We start from the raw sequence: 24,109 nt of genomic DNA, 5'->3' as shown, positions 1-24,109 counted from the left end.
TGTTCAGATATGCAAGAAACCATATTAGACATGTTACCAGTGAAAAACTTGACCTGTTTACTAAATGAACAGATGTGGTCAATATAAAAATAATTAAAGGAACATAGGAATTTCTTTCGTAATACATTTCACCTCTTTCCACCACGGTAACAGTATCTCAAACTAAAAGGCTCGTTAATTTTCCCAAGTATAAATTAAATCCTCCTAGGTAGCAGTCCTGGTGGTGCAGTAAATTAGCACTGAGTTGCCAGCCACCGGTCAGCAGTTCAAAACCACTGGCCACTCTCTGGGAGAGAGATTGTTTTCTATTGCTGTAAAGCATTAAAAGTCAGAAACCTACAAGGGCAGTTCTACCCTATCTGATAGGGTCGCTATCAGTCTGAATCAAGACTCAATGACAGTGAGGAGTCTTTTGGATTTTTTTTTTGAAGTAACACTAACTCTGTAAGTTGTTTATTTAGCCAAATATTTCCTTCCATCAGAACTGATGATCTTTGTCTCTTTCACCTCCAAGGTCCAGCCTGCCAGTCCCAATATCTTTCCAAAGGTTTTAAACTATCCACCACTTAAATTCAATGTTGGGTGCTATTAAAAAATTAAGTATTGATATCCTCTATATCCCCTAATATGTGAACAATAACAATTTGTATAATTTAATTTCAATAAGGCTAATTGTGATCTGCAGCTCCTAACTCTATACCAATATTCCCCAAAATGGTAATAAATGTAATTTCTCTTAATTATATCCTAATTCCTTGCTACATCAGTTCAAACCCATCAGCTGCTCCATGAGCTAAAGATAAGACTTTCTGAACCTATAAAGGTTTACAACCTTGAAAACCCACAGGGACAGTTCTTCCCTGCCCTAAAGGATTACTATGAGCTTGAACGGAATTCAATTGGCAGTGAATGAATTGAAGAAATATATTCCAAAATTATTGAAAGCCTAAATGAAATACACCAATTTCTAGAAACACACTATGTATCTAAACTAATACACACTGAACTAACAAAATTTGACGATACCGTATATATTCTAGTATAAGCCAACATGACTATCAACCAAGGCACTTAATTTTACCACAAAAACTGCATTAAAAATGTGCTGAAAAATTCGGATTATACATGAGTATAGATGGTACCTATAATATAAAAAATTGAACAGGTCAGAATTAAAAATAACAACAATAAAAAATGTCTGGGCCCAGGCAGCTTGACTGACAAACTATCTAGTCAGAGAACAGGTGACACCAATTCTATTCAAACTATTCCAGATTATAGGTAAGAATACTCCCAAATTCATTTCAATGAAGTGAACAGAACAAATAATTGAAGTCTAAGCCTAAGAAAATTGAGTTTGTGGTCAAAATAATTAAAGGAAGGAGGTAAATCTGATATGAAAACAAATACCAACAATCAAAAGTTCCAATGAATCTCATTCTGTATCCTCAGAAATGGTCTAACTCTGGCAAACCTAAAATACTTAGGAAGAGTACATGTAGGATAATTCACTCCAACAAGAAATGGTGGGTGACTTTAGTATTAAATTCAGATCTGTTCTGAGCTGAAGCTTCACTGAGCACAAAAATAGATGTTTCCAGGTATTAAGAGGAGTGTGTATCCTGCTTAGCCAGGTATACACTCAACTGGATGCCAATCTATAAGCAAAAGCAATCTTATAAGCAAAGGAAAGCCAAGTCAACACACAACATACCAGCTCTTCAAAGGAAACCAAGACAGCTATTAAACTGTGAAAATCATTTAGTCACAACCAATACCTAGAAACATGGAAAATCTAAGTGCATCACATGTAATAAGGGTAAATGCTGATTCACATTTTATTTTACTTTAACACATGGAAGTATCGTCAAATGTTTAAAAGTCATTGCACACAGAAAACTTTTACACATAATATACTTCTGAAGATGTAGCAAGAATATTTTTAAAAATCAACCAAATAGAAGGGGGTAAAGTCTACTTTCAGGAGGAAGAAAAAATTATAGTATAGTCATACAATTAATACTATCGCTCACTCACTGCCACTAAGTCCATGCCAACTCACAGGGATCCTGTAAGAGGAAAGAACTGCCCTGGTGAGTTTCTGAGACTGTAACTATCTTTTTTGTTGTTGTTGAGGTTTCTCTTTTGCTTTATTTAAAAGTCTAGAAAGGTTCCAAGTCAGCATGAAGAGTATCATCTCCTCATGATCATTCAAAAATGCCAGGTCTTTCTATCTTGTGGTTTGCTATTCTGTAGAGCTCATCACTGTTTGCATTCAACTAATACAAGGGGAAAGCAACTAGGACACTTTGTGTAGGACCAGGTCTGTAAGAGACACAGTTTACTTCTGCTCACATTCCTTCAGAGACAGCTTAGATCACAAGGTTATACTTAAGTACAAGAAAACCTGGGAGGGGTTATCAAGTAATGTGTCCAAACAAAGAGAAAACCAATGTACCAGAAGTTCTTACCAACAATATCTGAACAACAGTGAAAAGCCTGTGTAGTTGTCCACTATTGGTCAGAGACTATAAATCTCTTTTTCCCTTTTTAAAAAAAAATTTATTAGGGGCTCATACAACGCTTATCACAGTCCATACATACACATACATCAATTGTATAAAGCACATCTGCACATTCTTTGCCCTAAACATTTTCTTTTTTTTTCTCCTCTTTTCTTTTTTTACATTTTATTAGGGACTCATACAACTCTTATCACAATCCATACCTATACATACATCAATTGTATAAAGCACATCCATACATTCCCTGCCCCAATCATTCTCAAAGCATTTGCTCTCCACTTAAGCCCTTTGCATCAGGTCCTCTTTTTTTTCCCCCTCCCTCCCCGTTCCCCCCTCCCTCATGTGCCCTTGGTAATTTATACATCGTTATTTTGACTATAAATCTTTACAGCAGTAGAAAGCCCCACTTTTCTCTCAATTAATACCATATATCTCATAAAACAAATCACAGCTACACACACATCAGTATAAGTGAATCTTAAAATATATAATATTGATTAGAATGAAACAAAGATAAGTATATAGTGTGAATCCCCTTTTTTGGAGTAAAACTACACAATATAGTTTTGGAATACATAAAAATGTAGTATATATTTTGAAATACACACAAAATGGAGATACATAAGTGATAAACAAATCTCACCTTTAACCAAGGGCTCAAACAGGATGTAAATGTTTAGAAACTAATGATAACACATATGTACAAATGAGCTTCATACAATTGATGTATGGATTGTTAAAAGAGCTGTTAAGCGCCCCCAACAAAATGATCTTGAAAAATAAACAAAATATTGTTAATCAAAGAGGGAAAAAGTCATGTGTATAGTCACAGTTGTTATAAATGGTATTTACAATAAATAAATTTGGAGTCTTGAAAAAGTTAAAAAAAAAAAAAAAGCTCACCTTAAAGGAGCATGCATAGGTGAATGGAAATCTAGAAGAAACACCAACAACATTAAGTGTCTATTTTTTGAGATGAGTGGTGGGTTCACAGGTTATAAGTTTTATATCTGTTTCATTACTCACATACAAAGTAACAGTTTCCATGTATCACACATTTCATAAGGGGAAAGAAGAAAGGAAAAAAAGTGTAGAGGAAAAAAAGTGCAGAGGAAAAAAAATAAAGCAAGAGCAGAAGGCCAATAGAGACCTATAAGTAGGTGAATAAGGAACTCATTTCTCCCTGAAAAGATAACCTGGTCTTCTGTAAAAATATTCCCTCCACTGGCCCCAGCACCATATATTAAGTGGATTCCTGCCCCTCCCCCGAAAAGAATTTGTTCCAAAGGACGACATTGACTCTGCAGCTCCGGGAGATGGACATATCAGATCAGAGCACACGGGAGAAGATGAAGGGGCAGGAGGAGAGAGTGGAACACAGCCTGGCCCACTAGGCCGTGAGGATGATGTTCCTGAGTAGAGCAGCCAGTCCACAGAGAGAACAACATGGCTGGCCCCACTATGAGAAATGATGCCAATCAGTGACTAAGGGCGATACAGGGGACAGCACCGGAGACACAGTGTGGGAATTGCACCTGACCTGATCCCACCACACCGAGGTAAATCACTGGGGGAGTGCAGCAGAACAGCAAGGGAATGGAGTGGCAAGGTCCCCAGGGAATGCTGAAAGTGGACTTTGGGGTCAGGGCGTGGTGCCCCAACAGACTGGACTGGAAAACGCTCCTAAGGGCCAGCAAATGATCCCTGAACTAACTACAAGCTTTTCTTTCGTGAAGTGTTTTGTTTTGTTCTTTGTCAGTGGTTTGTTTTTGTTTTGTTGTTGTCTGGTTGTATACTGTTGCTTTGTTTTCCTCTGTCTTGTTTTCGTGCATGTTAGTGTCTCCACAGGTCTGTCTGAATAGGACAGGCTGGATGAACTATCTGGAGGAAAAACAACGGGACCGACAGTTCCGGGGGGACATGGGGTGGGGGGGTAGGGGCGGTAAGGAAGTGGTGTTAACAAACACAGGGACAAGGGAACAACATGGGACCCAAAATGGTAGAGAGGGGGGAGTGACAGGCCTGGTGGGAAATGATCAAGGGTAAGGTTGCTTAGAGAAGAGGTATACTCTAGCCCAGGTGGCGATGAAGCATGGTAGTAGGGCAGGAGGAAAGTCAAGGGAGATGGAGGAAAGAGCTAGTAGTCAAAGGGCATTTATGAAGGTCTAGACAAAGGCATGTACATGCAAATATAAATAGGAGGATGGGGAAATAGATCTATGTGTCTATATTTATAGGTTAAGTATTAAGGTGGCGGAAGGACCTTGGGCCTCTACTCAAGCAGTCCCTCAATGCATGAATACTTTCTTTTATTAAATTGGCACTCTATGATGCTCACTCTCCCGACACAACTGCAGAAGCCAAAGTGGGTGAACAAGTAATTGTGGTGAAGAAAGCTGATGGTGCCCGGCTATCAAAAGAGATAGTGACTGGGGTCTTAAAGGCTTAAAGATAAACAAGCGGCCATCTAGCTCAGAAGCAACAAAGTCCACATGGAAGAACACACCAGCCTGTGTGATCAAGTAGTCCCGAAGGGATCAGTTATCAGGCATCAAAGAACAAAAAATCATATCATTGACTGCATACCTCCATGATAAGATCGCTGAAGACAAATGGGTGCATAAGCAAATGTGGTGAAGAAAGCTGATGGTGCCCGGCTATCAAAAGAGATAGTGTCTGGGGTCTTAAAGGCTTGAAGGTGAACAAGCGGCCATCTAGCTCAGAAGCAAAAAAGCCCACATGGAAGAAGCACATCGGCCAGAGCGATCACGAGGTGCCAAAGGGACCAGGTATAAGGCATCATGCAAAAAAAAAAAAGATATATGTGTGTATATGTATATATATGTGTGTGTGTAGGTATATATATATGTGTGTATATGTGTGTGTATATATACCATATTGAATGAAGGGGGAAGTGCAGAGTGGAGACCCAAGGCCCAAGTGTCGGCCAATGGAGATCCCCTCATAGAGGGGTTTAGGAGAGGAGATGGGTCAGTCAGGGTGCGAGGTAGTACCGATGAAGAACACAGCTTTCCCCCAGAACCTGGATGCTTCCTCCCCCCAACTACCATGATCCGAATTCTACCTTGCAGGGCTAGATAGGGCAGAGGTTGTACACTGGTACATGAGGGCTGGAGGCACAGGGAATCCAGAGTGGATGATACCTTCAGGACCAAGGGTGTGAGGGGTGATGCTGGGAGAGTGGAGGGTGAGTGGGTTGGAAAGGGGGAACTGATTACAAGGATCCACATGTGACCTCTTCCCTGGGAGAGGGACAGCAGATAAGGGGGGAAGGGAGACTCCGGATAGGGCAAGATATGACAAAATAACGATGTATAAATTACTAAGGGCACATGAGGGAGGGGGGAAAGTGGAGGGAGGGGGAAAAAAAGAGGACCTGATGCAAGGGGCTTAAGTGGAGAGCAAATGCCTTGAGAATGATTGGGGCAGGGAATGTATGGATGTGCTTTATACAATTGATGTATGTATATGTATGGATGGTGATAAGAGTTGTATGAGTCCCTAATAAAATGTAAAAAAAGAAAAGAGGAGAAAAAATGATTAGGGCAAAGACTGTACTTTATACAATGTGCTTTATACAATTGATATATGTATATGTATGAACTGTGATAAGAATTGTATGAGCCCCAATAAATTGTTAAAAAAAAAATATTCCCTCCATTTGGAAGCCCCTTAAAAAAAAAAAGCTTTTGTTTATTTATTTACAAATCTTAAAAAGCAAAAGCCTGAAATAAAATGCAAATAAACAACCTACCTATTGTCAATTTTAAAATTTAATATAAGGTAAATTAGAAAAAGAAAAGCAAGTAAACTTAATTTTTTAAATATACACACTGAAGTATAGCCATACTAGAATTCATATTAAAGAAATAAATGCACCGACACCTAAAATCATCATGAATGTGACAGCTACAAATGCAGACTGACACTGTGTGTTACATTGGAAAATTAAGTACCTTAAGTGGCAATACCATTGATAATACGATTTCCTGAAATGGTGAACTTTTGACAAAGTTTTAAGCAAAATAAAGTACAATTTTCCCCCAATTCACTCAATATGTACATTCCTGGAAAATTCACTATTAAAATCATGTAAAACTGTGTTTAAAGGTATAACAGAGTTAGCATCAGTTAAGTATAAACAGGCTTTTCATCTACAAGAACATCTGGGAAAATGCTCAAAATCTGTACAGAACTTGTGGGATTGTCTGGTATGTCTGGCTCACTGAATGCCAGTGCCGCCCTCCTCTCTCCTAACCATTGTAGCAACACAAAATGCACCTTTAAAATTCCAAACCCCTAATAGGAACAGGACCGTCATTAGAGAAAACCAATGAATTAAAAAAATGCTAGGTTCCAGTCTGGTAATCAGACAACCCTTGTTTTCATCATGTAAATGTGATAAAATGCCTATCCAAGTTCTACTTTTGACCAAGGAGCAATCCGTATACATTGAGGAAATTTATTATTAATTTCTATTAATAATAAAGGCAGATACAATTTAAGAATGCTCACCCTAAATGAAAGAGATACATCAAATATTGGAAGTCTTTCCACCCTTGATAGCAATCTTGAAAGCAGTTTGAGTATTTTGCTAAGACATAAGAAGTACACAAACGGAAAATCACTGTTAGCAATCAAAGAGCATTTTACACTTCACAAAGCACTTTTATTAATTTTAACTATCTTAGCAATCCTAGAAGCCCTGGTAATGCAATAGGTTAAGCAGTGGGCTGTTCCACTGTAGTGAATTATTAAATATGGCTTTTCTAGTCAGTCTTTGTAACTCCTATCAAATGGCTTTTTCCTGATGGATCTAGGTAAGAGGAAGGAAGACACTGATAGGATTATATGATTCAGCTGTTCGTGATTGTTAAAAAAGTTCATTTTGATTGCCACTATGCTGGGGAGAAAATGAGCCATCTCAGAAGCAGGAAGGGTGAAGGGGGACCTCACTACCATTAAGAGAGAAAAGCCAGGAGTGGAACAATCTTTCGGATCCTTGAAATCCCTGCACATTGAACCTTCTTGATTCAAGAGACAGCTGTGACACTAGAGAAGCAGCAACAAGAACCAGGCTCCAAGACAGAGTGGTAGACTTCCCAGCCCACGGAGCAAAAAGAGCCAAGTGTCTTTGGGCAGGAAGGAGGCTGGCTTATGGAGTGATGTTCCAGTCTAGGCACTCAATTGGGGGAATCTACGTTTGCTGACCCACGGAGCTAGAGCTGAGTGCCTCTGGACTGAGGCTTATGGTGGAATGAATGCCTTTTGAGCACTTACTAGCAGCTTTAAAGAGCTTCGTAACGTTGCATAGGAAGGACAGACAGATCAGTGGGCTATGTTGCAAAGAGACTGAAGACCAGAGCCTGTTGGCATGGCTGAGGAGAGACACTCTTACCAAATAATCATATCCGGGGCATTTATACCTGGCTAGCTGAGTATTTATTGTCTGTTGAGTTCTGTGAGACCATTGCAATGAATTATAAAATCCAACTGAAACAGTGCTGTGGGAGGGAAGGCTGGGGTAGAATTGGTAGAAGGGAGCATGTTTGCCTTCAGCCTCAAAAATCTGCCTTGGGTGATTCTGATGTAGATTTTTATTTTCTTTCGCCCTTTCGTAGCGAGAGGAGGTCAGACATCACACACACATCATTTCTATGTATAGTTAGTGTCAGAAGGGAGATTCATTGCAAAGACTAAATTCATTGGAAGAGTGGGACTTTGAAAGAGAAAAAAAGAGGTTCATTAAAAGTGAAACTTTTGATTCTTTCATGTTTACTTTGATTATTGTTGTCCTGTAATGGTTTAAATCAGCGGTTCTCAACTTGGGGGTCGAATGACCTTTTCATAGGAGTCGCCTAATTTCCGATGGTCTTAGGAACCGAGACACCACTCCTCTATACGTCTGGGGGGGGGGTGTACACCCACATGCAGATACACCCACATACGAGTACCCAGCGTGAAGACTGTTACCCATGCTACACCATACTTCAAGACAAAATTTAATTTATTTGTAATTAGAAATAAATATTTCACAATATATAATGACACAGTTTTTGTGATTAATCACTATGCTTTAATGATGTTCAATTTGTACCAATTAAAATACATCCTGCATATCAGATATTTACATTACGATTCACAACAGTAGCAAAATTGCAGTTATGAAATAGCAACGAAAATAATTTTATGGTTGGGGTCACCACAACATGAGGAACTGTATAAAAAAGGGTCGCAGTATTAGGAAGGTTACAGTGTAACGCCTTGTGGGAAAAGACAGCCTTATCTTTGTCCTACAGAGCTGCTAGTGGTTTTAACCCACCAATTTTGGGGGAGTCCATACACACCTCTCTGCACTTCAAACAAGCTGGCTTTCTTATTCTCAGCGCTAGTCCTTAGGAGCTAGGTCAGTGCTCATAGGCTTAGAATTCCACACAACTCTCTAACTTCAGACCAACCAGCTCCTCTCTCTTCCCACTCCCACTCCCCCTCTTCCTCCCTTTTATCTCTTAGCCTCTGTAAACCAAGTAAATGGGTGCCAATGGAACATGCCCACACTTATCTCTTCATTGCTTCCTGTCCCCAAATTCCAGTCAATACATGGATCTGGGTGGTTTCCACAATGAGAATACCAGGCTGTCTGCTTACTGGCTCCCTGTAACTTTCAGTCCTAGGAGGGGCTTTCCTTGACGGGCACAGACTTTTCCTGCATCGATGCATCCAATGGCAAACTGCTTACTCAAAATTAGGAAAGCCAAACAGTTTACTTTTCCTCTGTAGGCCTTCCCTTCAAATGGAAGTTTCCTGTTCTCTCAGCAATTTTGGATGGACCTCAGGTTTCTACCTAAGCCCCTAACTCCACATAGACTTCTGGCTTAAAGATGGTTCTTTCTGGGCAATTGATAACTCCCTTTTTAGCATACCCAATTAAGTTTAGGCTGAAGGTGGGTTTACCGGTTTTTGTAATCATGATAATCACATTGACTTCTCTTACACATTTAGGTCTGTTTTACATTACCAGGCAGGAGAAACATTCATTATCCACAGAGCAGACAGATAAAACACATAAAATTTAACCCTTTAAAAATACCTGATTCTAATTTTCTTCATGCCCTGGATATATCTCCATTTATGTGACTATGACCTTGGGCCTCTGGCATATTAGATGTAGTAGGCTCAGGCCCCCTATCATTCATCTTGCTTAACCAGCCTGGCTTTTGCCCTAGGCCCCCCCCCAGAAGCAACCTTAGCTATAGCTTACCTGTCAATACCAAAGGGTCAGCAATGTCTTGATAGCAGTGAGTGATAGCAAGTGTATGAGGCCAAATTACTACTATTCTCATATTGTCAGAAGAGCAATCTCAAAATTGTCAGTCTCAAACAGATCAAGGCCAAAGACACAGAATTAATAAGTGGCAGAGACAGGACTTCATTTGATTTCAAGTCCTATCTTTTTATCATGCTATGCTGCTTCTTTCCACCATTCATCTGTCAGTTTGTCACACTGTGGTGGCTTATGTGTGGCTGTGATGTTAGAAGCTATGTAACTGTTATTTCAAATACCAACAAGGTCACCTACAGTGAACAGGTTTCAGCAGAGCTTCCAGAAAATGAAAAGAGTGAATAGGTTGTCCTTTTCTGAGGAATTAACCACTAAAAACCGTATGAATAGTAGTGGAACACTGTCAGATAGAGCAATGAACCCCTCAGATTAAAAGGCAAAAAAATACAACTGGGGTAGAATTGACATCATGCTTGGTAAAGTTGAGAATCAGTGAAAAAGAGGAAAACTCAATGAAATGGATGGACTTAGTGGCTACAACAATGGGCTCAAACATACCAATTATGAAGATGGAGAAGTTCTAGGTATGATATCATTCTGTTACACATAGGATCACTATGAATTGGCATCAATTCAGTGGCAGTAGGTTTGGCTTTGGTTTATACTGCTTCATAAAGATCCAATATGACAATACAGATAGTAGGAATTCCTCAGCACATACAATGTATTGTTAACAGCAAAATGTTAGCTTAAGTGATTTTGATATATGACAGAAAGTTCTATTATCACACAAATCAGTTTTTCTCAATATGAACATATTTTCAATGTTGTCTTGTCTCATATTGGAAACAAAAGAAAAATATTGAAAAGGGGAAAAAAACTAACATGCTATTAGTATCTAGGACATATAGTATCTAATTACATAATATTAAAAATTTCTGGATCAGAATTATAGTGATTCTGACTTAATCACCAGACCGTACTTCTAATTATAAACTGACTCAATGCTATTGAGTCAATTCTAACACATAGTGAACCCTGGAGGGGAGGGTAGAACTACCCCCGTGAGTTTCCATGATTGTAAATCTTTACAGGAGTAGAAAACCTCATCTTTCTCCCTCAGAGCCACTGGTGAATTAGAATGGCTGATCGAATGGTTAGCAGCTCAATGAATTAACAACTACACAATCAGCACATACTGGACTGCTGACCACAAGGTTAATAGTATGAAAACACCAAGTGCTCCAAGAGATAAAGATGAGGCTTTTTATGCCAGCAAAGTGTTTTAACAGTCTTGAAAACCCACAAGAGCAGTTCTACATTGTCCTAAAGGGTCACTATGAGTCAGAATTTGAAGACTCGGTATTATAGATGCTAATATTAAGGGAAGAAATAAAACTTTAAAAACTGGGGGGAATAGGGAGCTGATAGCATTGATAACTGTATAACCCCACTCAATGGGATCAAACAACAGAATTGTATGTAAATGGATATATTGGATATGTAAGATATTGGGGGGGGGAGTTCATGGGGGGTAGGGTAAGGGTATGAGGGGATAAAGAGGAACTGATATCAAGGGGTTCAAGAAGAAAGAAAATGTTTTGAAACTGAATGTGGTAGTAATTTTACAATATTGCTTGAGGTACTAGAACTATGAAATGTTATGATATCTGTAAGAGCTCCCAATAAAAGGATTAGAACAAATAAAAACTGTTCATTTCTGAAGAAATGTATATTATCATTAACAACCCCATAAAATTTCAGCTTAATTCAAATGTCTCTTATGTAGTCAATAGATCAGTCCTCCCCAAAATGCTTATCTTCAAATGACATAGATTGCATATTAAATTAGTTCTGACCCAGAAGTCATCAATTAATTTTAAACTCTAAATGGAATTGTGCCTTGCTTCCTACTTGATAATACGCATTCGAGTACACACTCATCAAGAGTAACCCCAACACTTATGTATACATAACAGTTTATAATGTAAGGCAAAAATAAAAGGAAAGGCACACTCAGTTTGATATAAGAGTTAAAAGGAAAAGGTAGGTCTTATGATTTCAGCTAAAGAAATGATGGAAGGGAAAAAAACCAGCATGATTAAATTTGTCTTTAGAAAAAGGGTAATAGCCAACAATCTACAAGTCATCCTTTCACTAATTCAAATCCTAAATCCAAAAAAAATTTAACTGACATTTTTTATTTTAAAAGAACTTTCAAAAAGTATGTTCTGCTCAGAAAAGGTGAGAATTGTATCTTTTTACCATACTTATTCAATCTGTAGCTGAGCAAATACCATATATACTCGAGTATAAGTTGAGCCACCTAATTTTACCACAAACATTGCATTAAAAATGTGCTGAACAAATGTGGTGAAGAAAGCTGATGGTGCCCTGCTATCAAGATACAGCATCTGGGGTCTTAAAGGCTTGAAGATAAACAAGCAGCCATCTAGCTGAGAAGCAACAAAGCCCATAAAGAAGAAGCACACCAGCCTGTATGATCACGAGGTGTCGAAGAGATCAGGTATCAGGCATCAAAGAACAAAAAAATTGTATCATTGTGAATGAGGGGGAGTGTGGAGTGCCCAAAGTCCATCTGTAGGCAACTGGACATCCCCTTACAGAAGGGCTGCAGGGAGGAGATGCCAGTCAGGGTGCAATGTAGCAACAATGAAACATACAACTTTCCTCTAGTTCTATCAAGTTCTATCTAGCTCTATCCCCACTATCATGACCCCAATTCTACCTTACAAATCCAACTAGACTAGAGGATGTACACTGGTACAGATAGGAACTGGAAACACTGGGAATCCAGGACAGATGAACCCTTCAGGACCAGTGGTGAGAGTGGCGATACTGGGGGTGGAGGGAAGGTGTGGTAGAAAGGAGGAATTAATTTCAAGGATCTACATATAACCGCTTCCCTGGGGGACAGAAAAGAGATAAGGGGGTGAAGAGAGACATCAGACAGTGTAAGACATGACAAAACAATAATTTATAAATTATCAAGTGTTCATGAGGGAGGAGGAGGGGCAGGGAAGGAGGGGAAAAATGAGCTGATACCAAGGGCTCAAACAGAGAGCAAATGTTTTGAGAATGAGGATGGCAACAAATATACAAATGTGCTCAACACAATGGATGGATGGATGGTAACAAAAGTTGTACAAGTCCCCAATAAAATGATTTTAAAAATATCGAAAATGCACCAGAAGACCTGTACAAGAACGCACTCAGTAGCAGTGCTCAGGAGTGCAAAATGCAAATATTATCATTTGGATTTAGGCGTACTTAGAAAGTGCCAGAATCTTCTTTTGGGGTTATGTGAATTTACTTAATCTACCCCACAAATTTACAAGCTATATGCTTTGTGCTTTTTAACGGACCAGGGCATCTGATAACATGAATTATTATTATAAATATTTTTGTATTTTAAAACTGCAAAGAGCCCAACTTTGATCATGTAAACAAAAATATTAGCCTCCAACTCTATGTTTGGCTATATAAGAATGGATGAATGTAAGTTGTGATATATATGCAATAATACCAAAAATGTTTTTTAAAAAGGTGCTGAAAAACAGCTTATACACGAGTATATACAGTAATCAAAGAAGCTGAATTATATGAATAATAATGTAATCTATGTCCCTAAGTGTACACGTAGAAATGTTGAATTAGTGCATGTTTTGGTATGTATTCTCAACAACAATAGGTAAACATCATTCTGGCATTCTCTGCTTTTAGCCAAGACCCATCTGACGCAGTTTTAAAATTATCTCCAGCAAAATTTTACTTGTGATATTAATGATCCATAACTCACTGCCATCCAGTCCATTCCAACTCATAGGGAGGACAGGGCAGGACTGCCCCTAGAGGTTTCCAAGACTGTAACTCTTTAGGAAATAGGAAGCCTCGTCTTTTTCTTGGAGAGGCCGGTGATTTCAAACTGCTGACCTTTCCAATTGCAGCCTAACATATAACCACTGTGTTTCAGGGCTCCTTGAGATTAATGATGTTGTTAGGTGCCATCGAATTGGTTCTGACTCAAAACTACCCAATGTCTAACAGAAGGAAACACACTGTCCAGTCCTGTGCCATTCTCACAATTGTTCTTATATTTGAGCACATCAATGAAGCAATTGTGTCAATCGATCTTATCAAAGGTCTCCTCTTTCTCTGCCTCAAAACTTTACCAGGCACGATGTCCTTTTCCAGTGATTGATCTCTCCTGACAACATGTCCACAGTACATGAGACAAAGTCTTACCATCCTTGCCTTAAGACAGATCTTTTTTTACAATCCTATGTACTTTCAATATTCTTTTGGAGCACCATGATTCAAATGTATCTATTAATTTTCAGTTTTCCTTATTCAATGTCCAGCATTCACATGTGCGACAACTGAAAATACCAAGTGTTGGGTCAGGCGGCCTGTAGTCCTCAAAGTAACATCCTTACTTTTCAACACTTTAAAGACGGCTTGTATAGCAGATTAATCCAATGAGCTCTTGATTGTTGCTTCTATGAATATTAGTTGTGGATCCAAAAAAGATGAAATTCTTGATACTCTCAATCTTTTCTCTCTTGATAATGATGTTGCCTACTGGTCTAGTTGAGAATTTTGATTTTCTTTTCATTGAGTTTCAATCCACCATGGAGACGGCAATCCTTGATCTTCATCAAGTGCTTCAAATGCTCCTCACATTCAGGGAGCAAGGTGCGTCAACTGCGTATCGAAGGTTGTTCCTCCAATCTTGAAGCCAAATTCTTCATATAATCCAGCTTCTTTGATTGTTTGCTCAGCATACAGAATGATAAGTATCCTAAGAGGATACAACCTTTACACACTTCTTTCCTGGTTTTAAATCATGCAGTATTCCCTTGTTCTGTTTGAATGATTGCCTTTTGATCCATGCACAGGTTCCCATGAGCATAACATAGTATTCTGGGATTCCCATTCTTCTCAAGTCTATCCACAGTAGAATGTCTCAGTATAGCCAATAAAACAAGTAAACATTTTTCTGGTATTGTATGCTTTCAACCAAGATTCATCTGATGCCAGCATGTTATTTCTTGTTCCACATCCTGCCTGAATTTCTGGCAGCTTCCCTGTCAATATACTGCTGCAACTGTTGTTGGATAATGTTCAACAAAATTTTACTTGCATGTGATTTCAATGGTATTGTCCAATAATTTGTGCATTCTGTTAAGAGTATGAATAAATGGAATGGGTATAAATATGACTCCCTTCCAGTCAGTTGGCCACGTAGCTATCTTTCAAACTTACTGGCATAGGCAAATGAGCACTTCCAGTGCTTCATCAGCTTGTTGAAACAGTTTAATTGGTATTTCATCAATTGCTAGAGCCTTGTTTTTGGCTAATGCCTTTAGTGCAGCTTGAACTTCTTCAGTGCCATTGGTTCTTGTTCATATGCTACTTTTAAAAAATCTTTTTATTAGGGGCTCATACAACTCTTATCACAACCCATACATTATACATCAATTGTGTAAAGCACATTTATACATTCATTGGCCTCATCATTCTCAGAACATGTGCTCTTCACTTAAGCCCCTGGCATCAGCTCCTCCATATGCTACTTCTTGAAATAGTTGAATGTCTACTTTTCCTTTTTGGTACAGTGACTGTATTTTTTCCATTTTCTTTAGATGTTTCCTGCATAATTTAGTATTTTACCTACAGAATTTTTCGATATTATAACTCGAGGCTTGAGTATTTTTTGAGTTCTTTCAGTTTTATATCTGCCAAGAGCGTTAATCCTTTTTGGTGTTCTAACTGGAGTTTTGGGAACATTTTATTATAATATTTGGCTTTTTCTTCTCAAGCTGCCCTATGAAAATTTCTTTTCAGCCCTTTGATTTCATCATTTCTTCCATGTGCCTTAGCTACAATATGATTAACATCAAGTTTCTAAATCTCTTCTCTTTCCTGTCTTTTTAATGACCTTCTGCTTTCTTACTGTATAATGTTCTTGATGTTATCCCACAGCTCATCACTGGTGTTCAATTCAACAAATCTGTTCTTAAGATGTTCTAAAATTTCAGATGGGATATACTCAAGGTCATAATTTGGCTATCATGGACTTATTTTACTTTTCTTCAACTTTAACCTGAACTTACATATAAAAAAAATGTATGGTCTGCTCCACAGTTGGCTCCTGGCCTGGATTTAGAGGCTAATCCACACTTTACCTTCTCTATAAAGTCTCTGCAAAAATATAGTCAATTTGATTTCTATGTATAACATCTAAAGATATCCACATGTATAGTTGCCTTTTGTGTTATTGAAATAATGTTATTTGTGATAGAAGTTGTCACTGGTCTTGCAAAATGCTATCATGGGATCTCTGGCTTCATTTCTACCAATGCTGTATTTTCCAACTACTGTTCCTTTCTCTTTGTGTCCAACTTTTTTATCCAATCCCTGATAATTGTCAGTGAATCTTGATTGCATGCTTGATCAATTTAAGACTGAAGACATTGGTAGAATTCTTCAACTTCTTCATAACCAGCTTTTGTGGTTGATGCACACATCTGAATAACAGTTGTATTGATTCGATTTCCTTGTATGTTGAGAGTTAATATCCTATCACATAAACACTGTACTTTTAGACCTTGAAATGTCCTTTGAGACGATGAACGCAAGATCATACTTTTGATTGTTACATTCCCAGCATAGTAAACCATATAATTTTCTGATTCAAAATAGTATCTGTTCATTTCAGCTCACGAATGCTTGGAATGTCCATTTGTATGCATTCCATTTCATTTTTTACAACTTCAAATTTAGATTCATACTTCATACATTCCAAGTTCTGATTACTAACTGATATTTGTAGCTGTTTTGTTTTTTTCTTCTCATTTTGAGTTGTGTCCCATCACCAAATGAAGGTTCTGAAGGCTTTACTCTACCTATGTCATTATGGTTGATTCTACTTTGAGGAGGCAGCTCTTTCTCAGCCATATTCTGAGTGCTCCTGACATGAGGGGTTCATTTTCTGCCCCTATGTCCGATAATGATCTGCTTCTTTTCATGAGATTTTCAGTATGTGACAATGTTTTAATTCTATCCATAAGGTTTTTAGTGTGTACTTCCTCTGAAGTGGACAGCTTATTCCTTATTAGCCTGGAAATGCTGATGAAACCTGTTCACTTTGAGTGACTCTGCTGCTATTAGAAATACTAGTGACATAGCTTCCAGCAAAATACAAGTCACCACAGTACAACAAACTGACAGGCACATGGTGATATTGATGGTGTTTTGTAATTTCATATTCTATTGGATCAGTTGGAATCAACTCAATACCAGTATGCGTGTGTGTGTGAGTGTGTGTGTGTGAGTGAGTGTGTGTGAGTGTGTGTGTGTGTGTGTGTGTGTGTGTGTGTGTGTTTACCCACAGCTATCAAGTTTATTCCAACTTATAGTAACCCTATACAGGGTCTACGAGGCTGTAAATCTTTAGGGAGCACATAGCCTCATTTTCCTTCCAGAATGAATCACTGACATGTTGGTTAGCAGTCCAGTACTTACCAAACAGTACCACCAGAGCTCCTTGTCATATATACGAGAAGGTACTCCAAAATAACCAGTGGTGAATTCTATTTCTCCACTCCTTGAATTTGGCTGTGGGGGACTGTGACTTACTTTGGCCAACAACACAGTAGAAAATTTGACAGAGCAGAGAGATGAAAAGTACTTAAACATTGAAGTTTGTTCTTTCTGGCTACTCTTCAGAACACTGTTACCAACTGAATGAACCCAAACTAGCCTGCTAGAGAAGCCACATGCAAAACAGACTCTAGTCCCACCAGGGTCAAAAGTCAGACACCCAACAAACATGACGGTATACCCAAAAAGAAACAGAATTTTTTTTCAAAGTTGTGTAAATTTTAAAAACAAACAAACAAAACAACCTTATCACCTTCAAAGTACTCTCTATTACATTTAATACATTTATCAAATCTGCAATTCCAGTCTTGGAAACATTTTTTCATACTCATCTGTTTGGATGACTGACAGCACCTCCATTTTTTCCCCCTCACCTCTTCTATGTCATCAAAACACTGTCCTTTCATGTCCCTCTTCATTCAAAGAAACACAAAAGAAGTCACATGGTGTGAGATCATCTGAGTAAGGTGCATGGGGCAAGAGAGGCATGGTGTTTTTGCCAAAAACTGGTGCACTGAGATAGCTATGTGAGCAGGTGCATTGTCATGGGGGCAAAACCAGTCCCTCATCTGCCACAAATCAATCCTTTTTTGTCACACACTGTTACACAAACTTTTCAGAATCTTTAAATAGAAAATTTGATTAACAGTCTGACTTAGTGGAAAGAACTCCAAATGCTCTACAAGTTGACATTTTCTTCTTTTTGGGAAGTTGATAGACACCCAGAATGAGGTGTATTAACAATTCACATTTATTTCACCTTTTCTTAAATGAGAAAACCACTCATACACTTGAGTTTTTCCCATAGTGCTGTCCTTATAAGCTGTGTTCAAGATCACAACAGTTTCTGAGGCATTTTTCCTAAGTAGGAAACAAAATTCCATAGCCGGATTCTGTTCTCTTACATCAGTCATCACAAAAAATGGAGTGAAACTGCTTTTATGAAAAAATTCACTGTGACCAGAGAGAACCTTTCCAGGCGACACCACTGGGTACACTAATTCAGAGCAAGTTGCTTGATGCTTGCCTAGCAGGAAAAATGTGTACTACACAAAAGCTCCACTCCGCCCAGCACAATTCTGATTTTTGGGGGGTACCCCTTCATTTATTACCTACTATATGCTAGGATGTCATGCTTGGTAAAGAAGAGCTTAGCTAGCTCACTGCCATTGAATTGATTATAACTCAAGACACCCTTATAGCACAGAGAATTGCCCTATGGATTTCCAAGGTTATTGATCTCTTTTTTCTATTTAAGGTTATAACTCTTTATGGAAGAAGAAAGCCTCAACTTTCTCCTTTGTGATAAAGTAGAAGAGTAGCAGAAAAGAGGAAAACCCTCTTCAATATGGATTGACACTGTGGCTGATGCTAGAATGGGGTCCGCAGGCAACTATGAAACTACTATACAGAGAGGTTAGCACAGAGGAGCAGTTAAAAGTTATGAAAACAACTAAAACTGCTGTTAACCCCTGGATGACATTGCATTCTCCATGACACTGCATTCTCCATGACATTGCATTCTCCAGTGCATGACTTTTATGGACTGTTTCTTGTGCTTCCTCATGCCACTGGGTAATTTATAAGACAAACCTTTAACTAATCAGAAACAACCTAGCACTTATTTATGTATTTATTTATTTTGTCTTCCCAATCAACAATTAGAATATGAAAAACTTTTTAAAAATTTAATAAAGTTACAAAAACTATTTCTAACTGGTAGCCTTTGACAACTCCAAAACTAAACATCCAGGTTTCCTACAGTGAAAGAAAAGCATCTTTAGAACTAAACTTGTTGACTATGTCTAAGCAAACTTTAAATGATGCAGGATCTCTTACGTTTCGCCTTCCTATTATCACCCACATCCAGACACAGACTTTCCTGCCACTAGGAAGGGAGTGGTTTCCAGCTTTAGGCTGACACAATTGAAAGGTTCTGAAAAAGAATTAAAAATAGACTCTACAGAGAGTAAATTGAAATTAAAAATTATGTTTTAGTAAAGCAAACTTCAAGTTAGGATTCATTAAATTCTAGACATAGTTCTGCTCTAATTACCTGTGTGACTTAACCTACTAGACGACTTCAAGTTCTTAATCTGTTAAATAAGAAACCTTTATTTTACTAAGGTCTTTTGGGGTACTTCTAATATTATAATATTCTTTTAAATACATGATGGGAATGTTTGTTAAGTGTCAATATATTTGGTTTTTACATAATGCTTTCAAGAGCTTCAAGAATTTTACCAATGTTAACGATGTCTATCCACCACACTCCTGGATCCACAAGACTCACATAAGCAGAATCTAAAAACAAACAAACATTACCTTGAGAAAGTTCTCTAAAATACTTTTTAATGTGGTAATAAGTTGCATGCTAGAATTTAATTAAGGTATAATTTATATACAGCAAAATTCACCTTTTTCAGTGTATGGTTCTACATTTTGACAAAAACCTTATCATGTAACCACTACCCCAATCAAAATACAGAATACCAAACAAATTCACTTATGCTCCCTTTGAAGTTAAACTCCCTCTCACACCCTGGCAACCACTAACCAGCTTTCTGTCCCTGTAGTTTTGTCTTATCTAAAACATAAAAAATGTGATCACAGTGTATGTAGCCTTTTATGTCTAGTTTCTTTCACTTGGCATACTGGATCAGCTGTTCAAACCCATCTACTCCTGTTCAGACTTACAACCTCAAAAATCTGCACAGGGTCACTCTAAACCAAGGACAGTGGGTTTTATACCTATAATCATAATCCCATTTGAGGCTGTGTATCTTTGTTATGTTAATGAGGCAGTATAAACTATGTTTTAAATCAACTAAAAGAGTAGACTAAACAAGCAAAAAAGGGGATGGGCAGAGTGATGCCAAGCCACATGGGCATTCCCAAGGAATGGAGGAATAAAAACTAAATGAGATAATGACTTTCTCTAAAAGTCAAGAGAAAGTCTTCTAGAACCAGAGCCCTGAATTTGGGCTTCTAGCCTCCCAAACTGTAAGAAAATTAATGTCTTTGTTAAAGTCATCTACTTGTATTTCTACTACAGCAACACCAGGTATTACAACAGCTTATCAATATTTATCAATAATGTTTCATGTGCTGACAATATCTACTATATGAATGATCCAAAGTTTACCAGCTGAATTACATATGGGTTGTTTCCAGTTTGAAGCACATAAGCTTGTGTGTGACTAAGTTTTCATTTCATTTTTGGAAATGCATTGAAGAGGTAATAATAAGTGTAGGTTCAAATTTTATAAGAAATTGCTAAATTGTTTTGCAAAGAGGTTATTCCATTCTGTATCCCAATCAATAATATATAAAAGTTTCTAAATGGCTTTAAGGAAAAACAAAGTTAAAATAAAGATTCTAAACAGATCCAGTTTAGAGGAAATTTTTTTCCATGTCCTATTTCTAGAAAGTTGATAAAGGAAGTTGACTTGGTAAATATTTGTATTTGTCAAATAGATATGATGTTTATTTTAATGAACTCTTAAAATACATCATATTTGCAATTACATTTATAAATTCTATTGATGTGGGTACTTTGATCCATCTGGCTAGACTATGGGTTTTTAAAATCTATTTTGGTTGGTATTTCAAATACTAGTGGTATAGCTTCTAACTTCACGGCAACACACAAGCACCACAGTATGACAAACTGACAGACTAAGCCCTCAGAAATAACTGAGTTCTTAATGAGACCATCAATTTATGAAATCCTTTGCTTTCTCTCTTATCAGTGTCCTAAATTTCACTTTCTTATTTTTCCAGCTTAGATGTCACAGTTCATCAATATAATTACTCCTCTCACTTAATTCAGTGTCTCCCATGCTTTCACATATTCTCTTAGAAAATCAGCCAACCTTCTCCAAAATTGTAATAATGCAATGGAATATTGGAAAAAATGACATATCCCAGCAGACTAGTTATCTTCATAAATTCGTCATCAACAACCTAAATCTCAGAATTACTGTTTCTCTAAAAGTTCCCTGTAAACCAGTTGCCTTACAGTCAATCCCAACTCATACCACCCTAAAGATAAGAGAATTTCCCCCACAGCGTTGCTGAAATCTTTACAAAAGCAGATTGCCACATCATTCTCCCGAGGAGTGGCTGACAGGTTCAAATCACTGGCCTTAAGGTTAGAAGCCAAACTTTTTTTTCCCTTACCAAATTATTAGGACATAATCCAGACAACATATCATTCAATAGTTCAGTCATATCGAGCAATGTTGTACAACCGATACCACAATCATTTTCAAAACATTTTTCTTTTCTTGTAATCTTTGATAACAGCTCCACAGTACCCCTCTCCCTTCCCATGCTATATCTATCCCACTCCCAGGATCTGTATTTAGTTATCTCTATAGATTCATCCAATCTGGATTTTATATACTGAAAAACAAAGAAAGCTATCTAACAGTCAAGAACACTAACTACCAACAATAATAAAATACAGAATAGATAAGCCCCAATCTGGGGGATGAAGGGCCAAAAATGCTCAAAGTGTATCCAAAGGGAGATCAAATGACAAGATTTTAACCATTCAAAAGTCACAGCTGTAATTTTAATTTACTATAATCTTCTCTCCAATACTCTCTGATAATCAAGCTATTCCCATCTCTCACTATGATCTACAGGGAATTACCAGAGTCTTAATTTGTGTGGATCCTGTTCATGTATTTTGGGCTCATACTGTCATCTATTGCCTTCTTTAAACACAACTTAAACTCTTACACTATTCCCTCCTTTGGATTTGGAGTGGATATCTTTTCCACTCTTTGGGTAAGAGGTGTTGGCGTGCTTCTTTGATGTGGGTTTAGTTGACATCTCACTTAGATGGCTGCTTGTTTGAAAATTTGCCTTTAACACCCGTTACTATTCTTTCTGATAGCACCCAGGCACCACACTTTGCTATGACACCTGTATCTTCCATGTTTCCTTCATGAGGGCGAGTATCAAGCAGGGCCATGTTGTATGAACTAATTATTCTTAAATTAGAGCTAGGATTAGGTGCAGCCCCAAATCCATTCCTAAATCTATGTTTTCTATCTGGCTCTGGTTCACCTTGGAGCAGTGGTTCTCAGCCTTCCTAATGCTGAGATCCTTTAATACAGTTCCTCATGTTATGGTGACCCCCCCAACCTTAAAATTATTTCCATTACTACTTCCTAACTATAAGTTTGCTAGTGTTATGAATCGGGCGACCCCTGTAAAAGGGTCGTTCGACCTCCTAAGGGGAGCATCGCGAACTACAAGTTGAGAAATGCTGCCTTAAGAGACATCTTTGTTATTTTATGGTAGAGAATCTTATTGATCATCTCCTTGGAGCATAAGGGCCTTCTGTTTACAGTTACATATTTAGTCCATGTTTACAGTCATAGATTTAGTCCATGGTTGTGTACTTAAAACAGAATTGAGAAAGGGAGCTTAAACAAGTGTTGGTTAACTACAAATAGTATTACATGAATTGCTGACTTACACAGATCAAGTCATTATGCACCTGGATACTATTTACACAGAGTGGGAACTGGTGGTCAGTAAAACATACAATAATATCTACTGACAATGTCAGACACAGGTCTGCCAGAATAATAAATACCTCAATAAGTTAAGTAGGGCATTGAGTAATGCAAATGTTAATCTGCCTGCCGACAGCTATACTCTCGATATAGCTGTCTTCTGCTTCATGCTCCTTTTAATTTCAGCCTTAAGTCCTTTGAGTACAGGTGTATTTGAGGTAGAGCCCAGTTCACCTAATGGGGTTTTCACATTACATCCCTCTGGTATGGCCTTTAGTATATGTTGTGCACCTGAAATTCCAGGATTCAATGTCCAGTATTCTATAGCCCATGGCCTGGTTTCCCCCAGGGGTTATACAGAAACTTGGACCAATGTACCCTATTAGGAGCCTAGAACCAGACATAATCTCCCCTTGGGGTCCGTTGAAAGTATTGGGGTTTTTTTTGTTTTGTTTTCACAAAAGTATTGTTACCTTTTCCCAGCTAAGAGGTTGGTCATCCACCTTTTTCTACCAACTAAAATGCCCTTGTCTTTCCCAAAATGTGTATGCTCCTCTTTCCCACTTCCCCTTTCTTGACCAGATTTTCCCATCAGAACCACTTACCATTCTGATAGGAATGGCTGCTGGTTTAAGGAGACCTCATCATGGCAGCCACTAACGATCTTTCTTCCCTTCACTCTTGAAAATGCAATCTCAGCTGAAGTGCGGACTCCTCTTTCAAAGTAGTTTTCAAGATACACATATGGAAAGAATGGTATATGGTTCATGGGCACTGATCTGGTTCTCTACAATGCTGCTTGGCAGCCTTGGTTAGCAGATTGCACATGAATAGTGCCTTCATTTTGGTGCAGCCAAACTTTTAACCACTACACCACCCAAGACTCCAACCATTACATCAATGCTTGATGTAGTAACTTCTCTTTAACCTTAAACATCTTACCCCTCTCATTTCCAAAAGAAAACAGAAGCTCCTGATTCTTTCTACAACCAAATCTTTAACTCTCCAAACTGACCCAGTCAACTCCTTGTCCCCTTCTTAAAATACCACATATATTTGTG

General features: G+C 38.0%; 1 protein-coding gene across 20 annotated transcripts in view; it reads right to left on the bottom strand.

The window, feature by feature from the left end:
• NUMB (NUMB endocytic adaptor protein) overlaps positions 1-24,109 on the bottom strand; it is a 183,299-nt gene that overhangs the window by 123,554 nt on the left and 35,636 nt on the right. For 2 of the 20 annotated variants that reach the window (XM_075531667.1, XM_075531661.1), the window contains exon 2: positions 19,759-19,818. The exons of 17 other annotated variants lie outside the window; for them this stretch is intronic. The gene's annotated coding sequence lies outside the window, so the exon portion shown is untranslated. Of the gene's footprint in view, positions 1-19,758; positions 19,819-24,109 lie in introns of those variants that run through there. One more of the 20 variants, XM_075531666.1, reaches the window with a different exon arrangement.

Source organism: Tenrec ecaudatus, chromosome 14 (assembly GCF_050624435.1).
Source record: "Tenrec ecaudatus isolate mTenEca1 chromosome 14, mTenEca1.hap1, whole genome shotgun sequence".
Lineage (NCBI taxonomy): Eukaryota > Metazoa > Chordata > Mammalia > Afrosoricida > Tenrecidae > Tenrec > Tenrec ecaudatus.
This window is presented reverse-complemented; position numbering and strand designations above follow the sequence as displayed.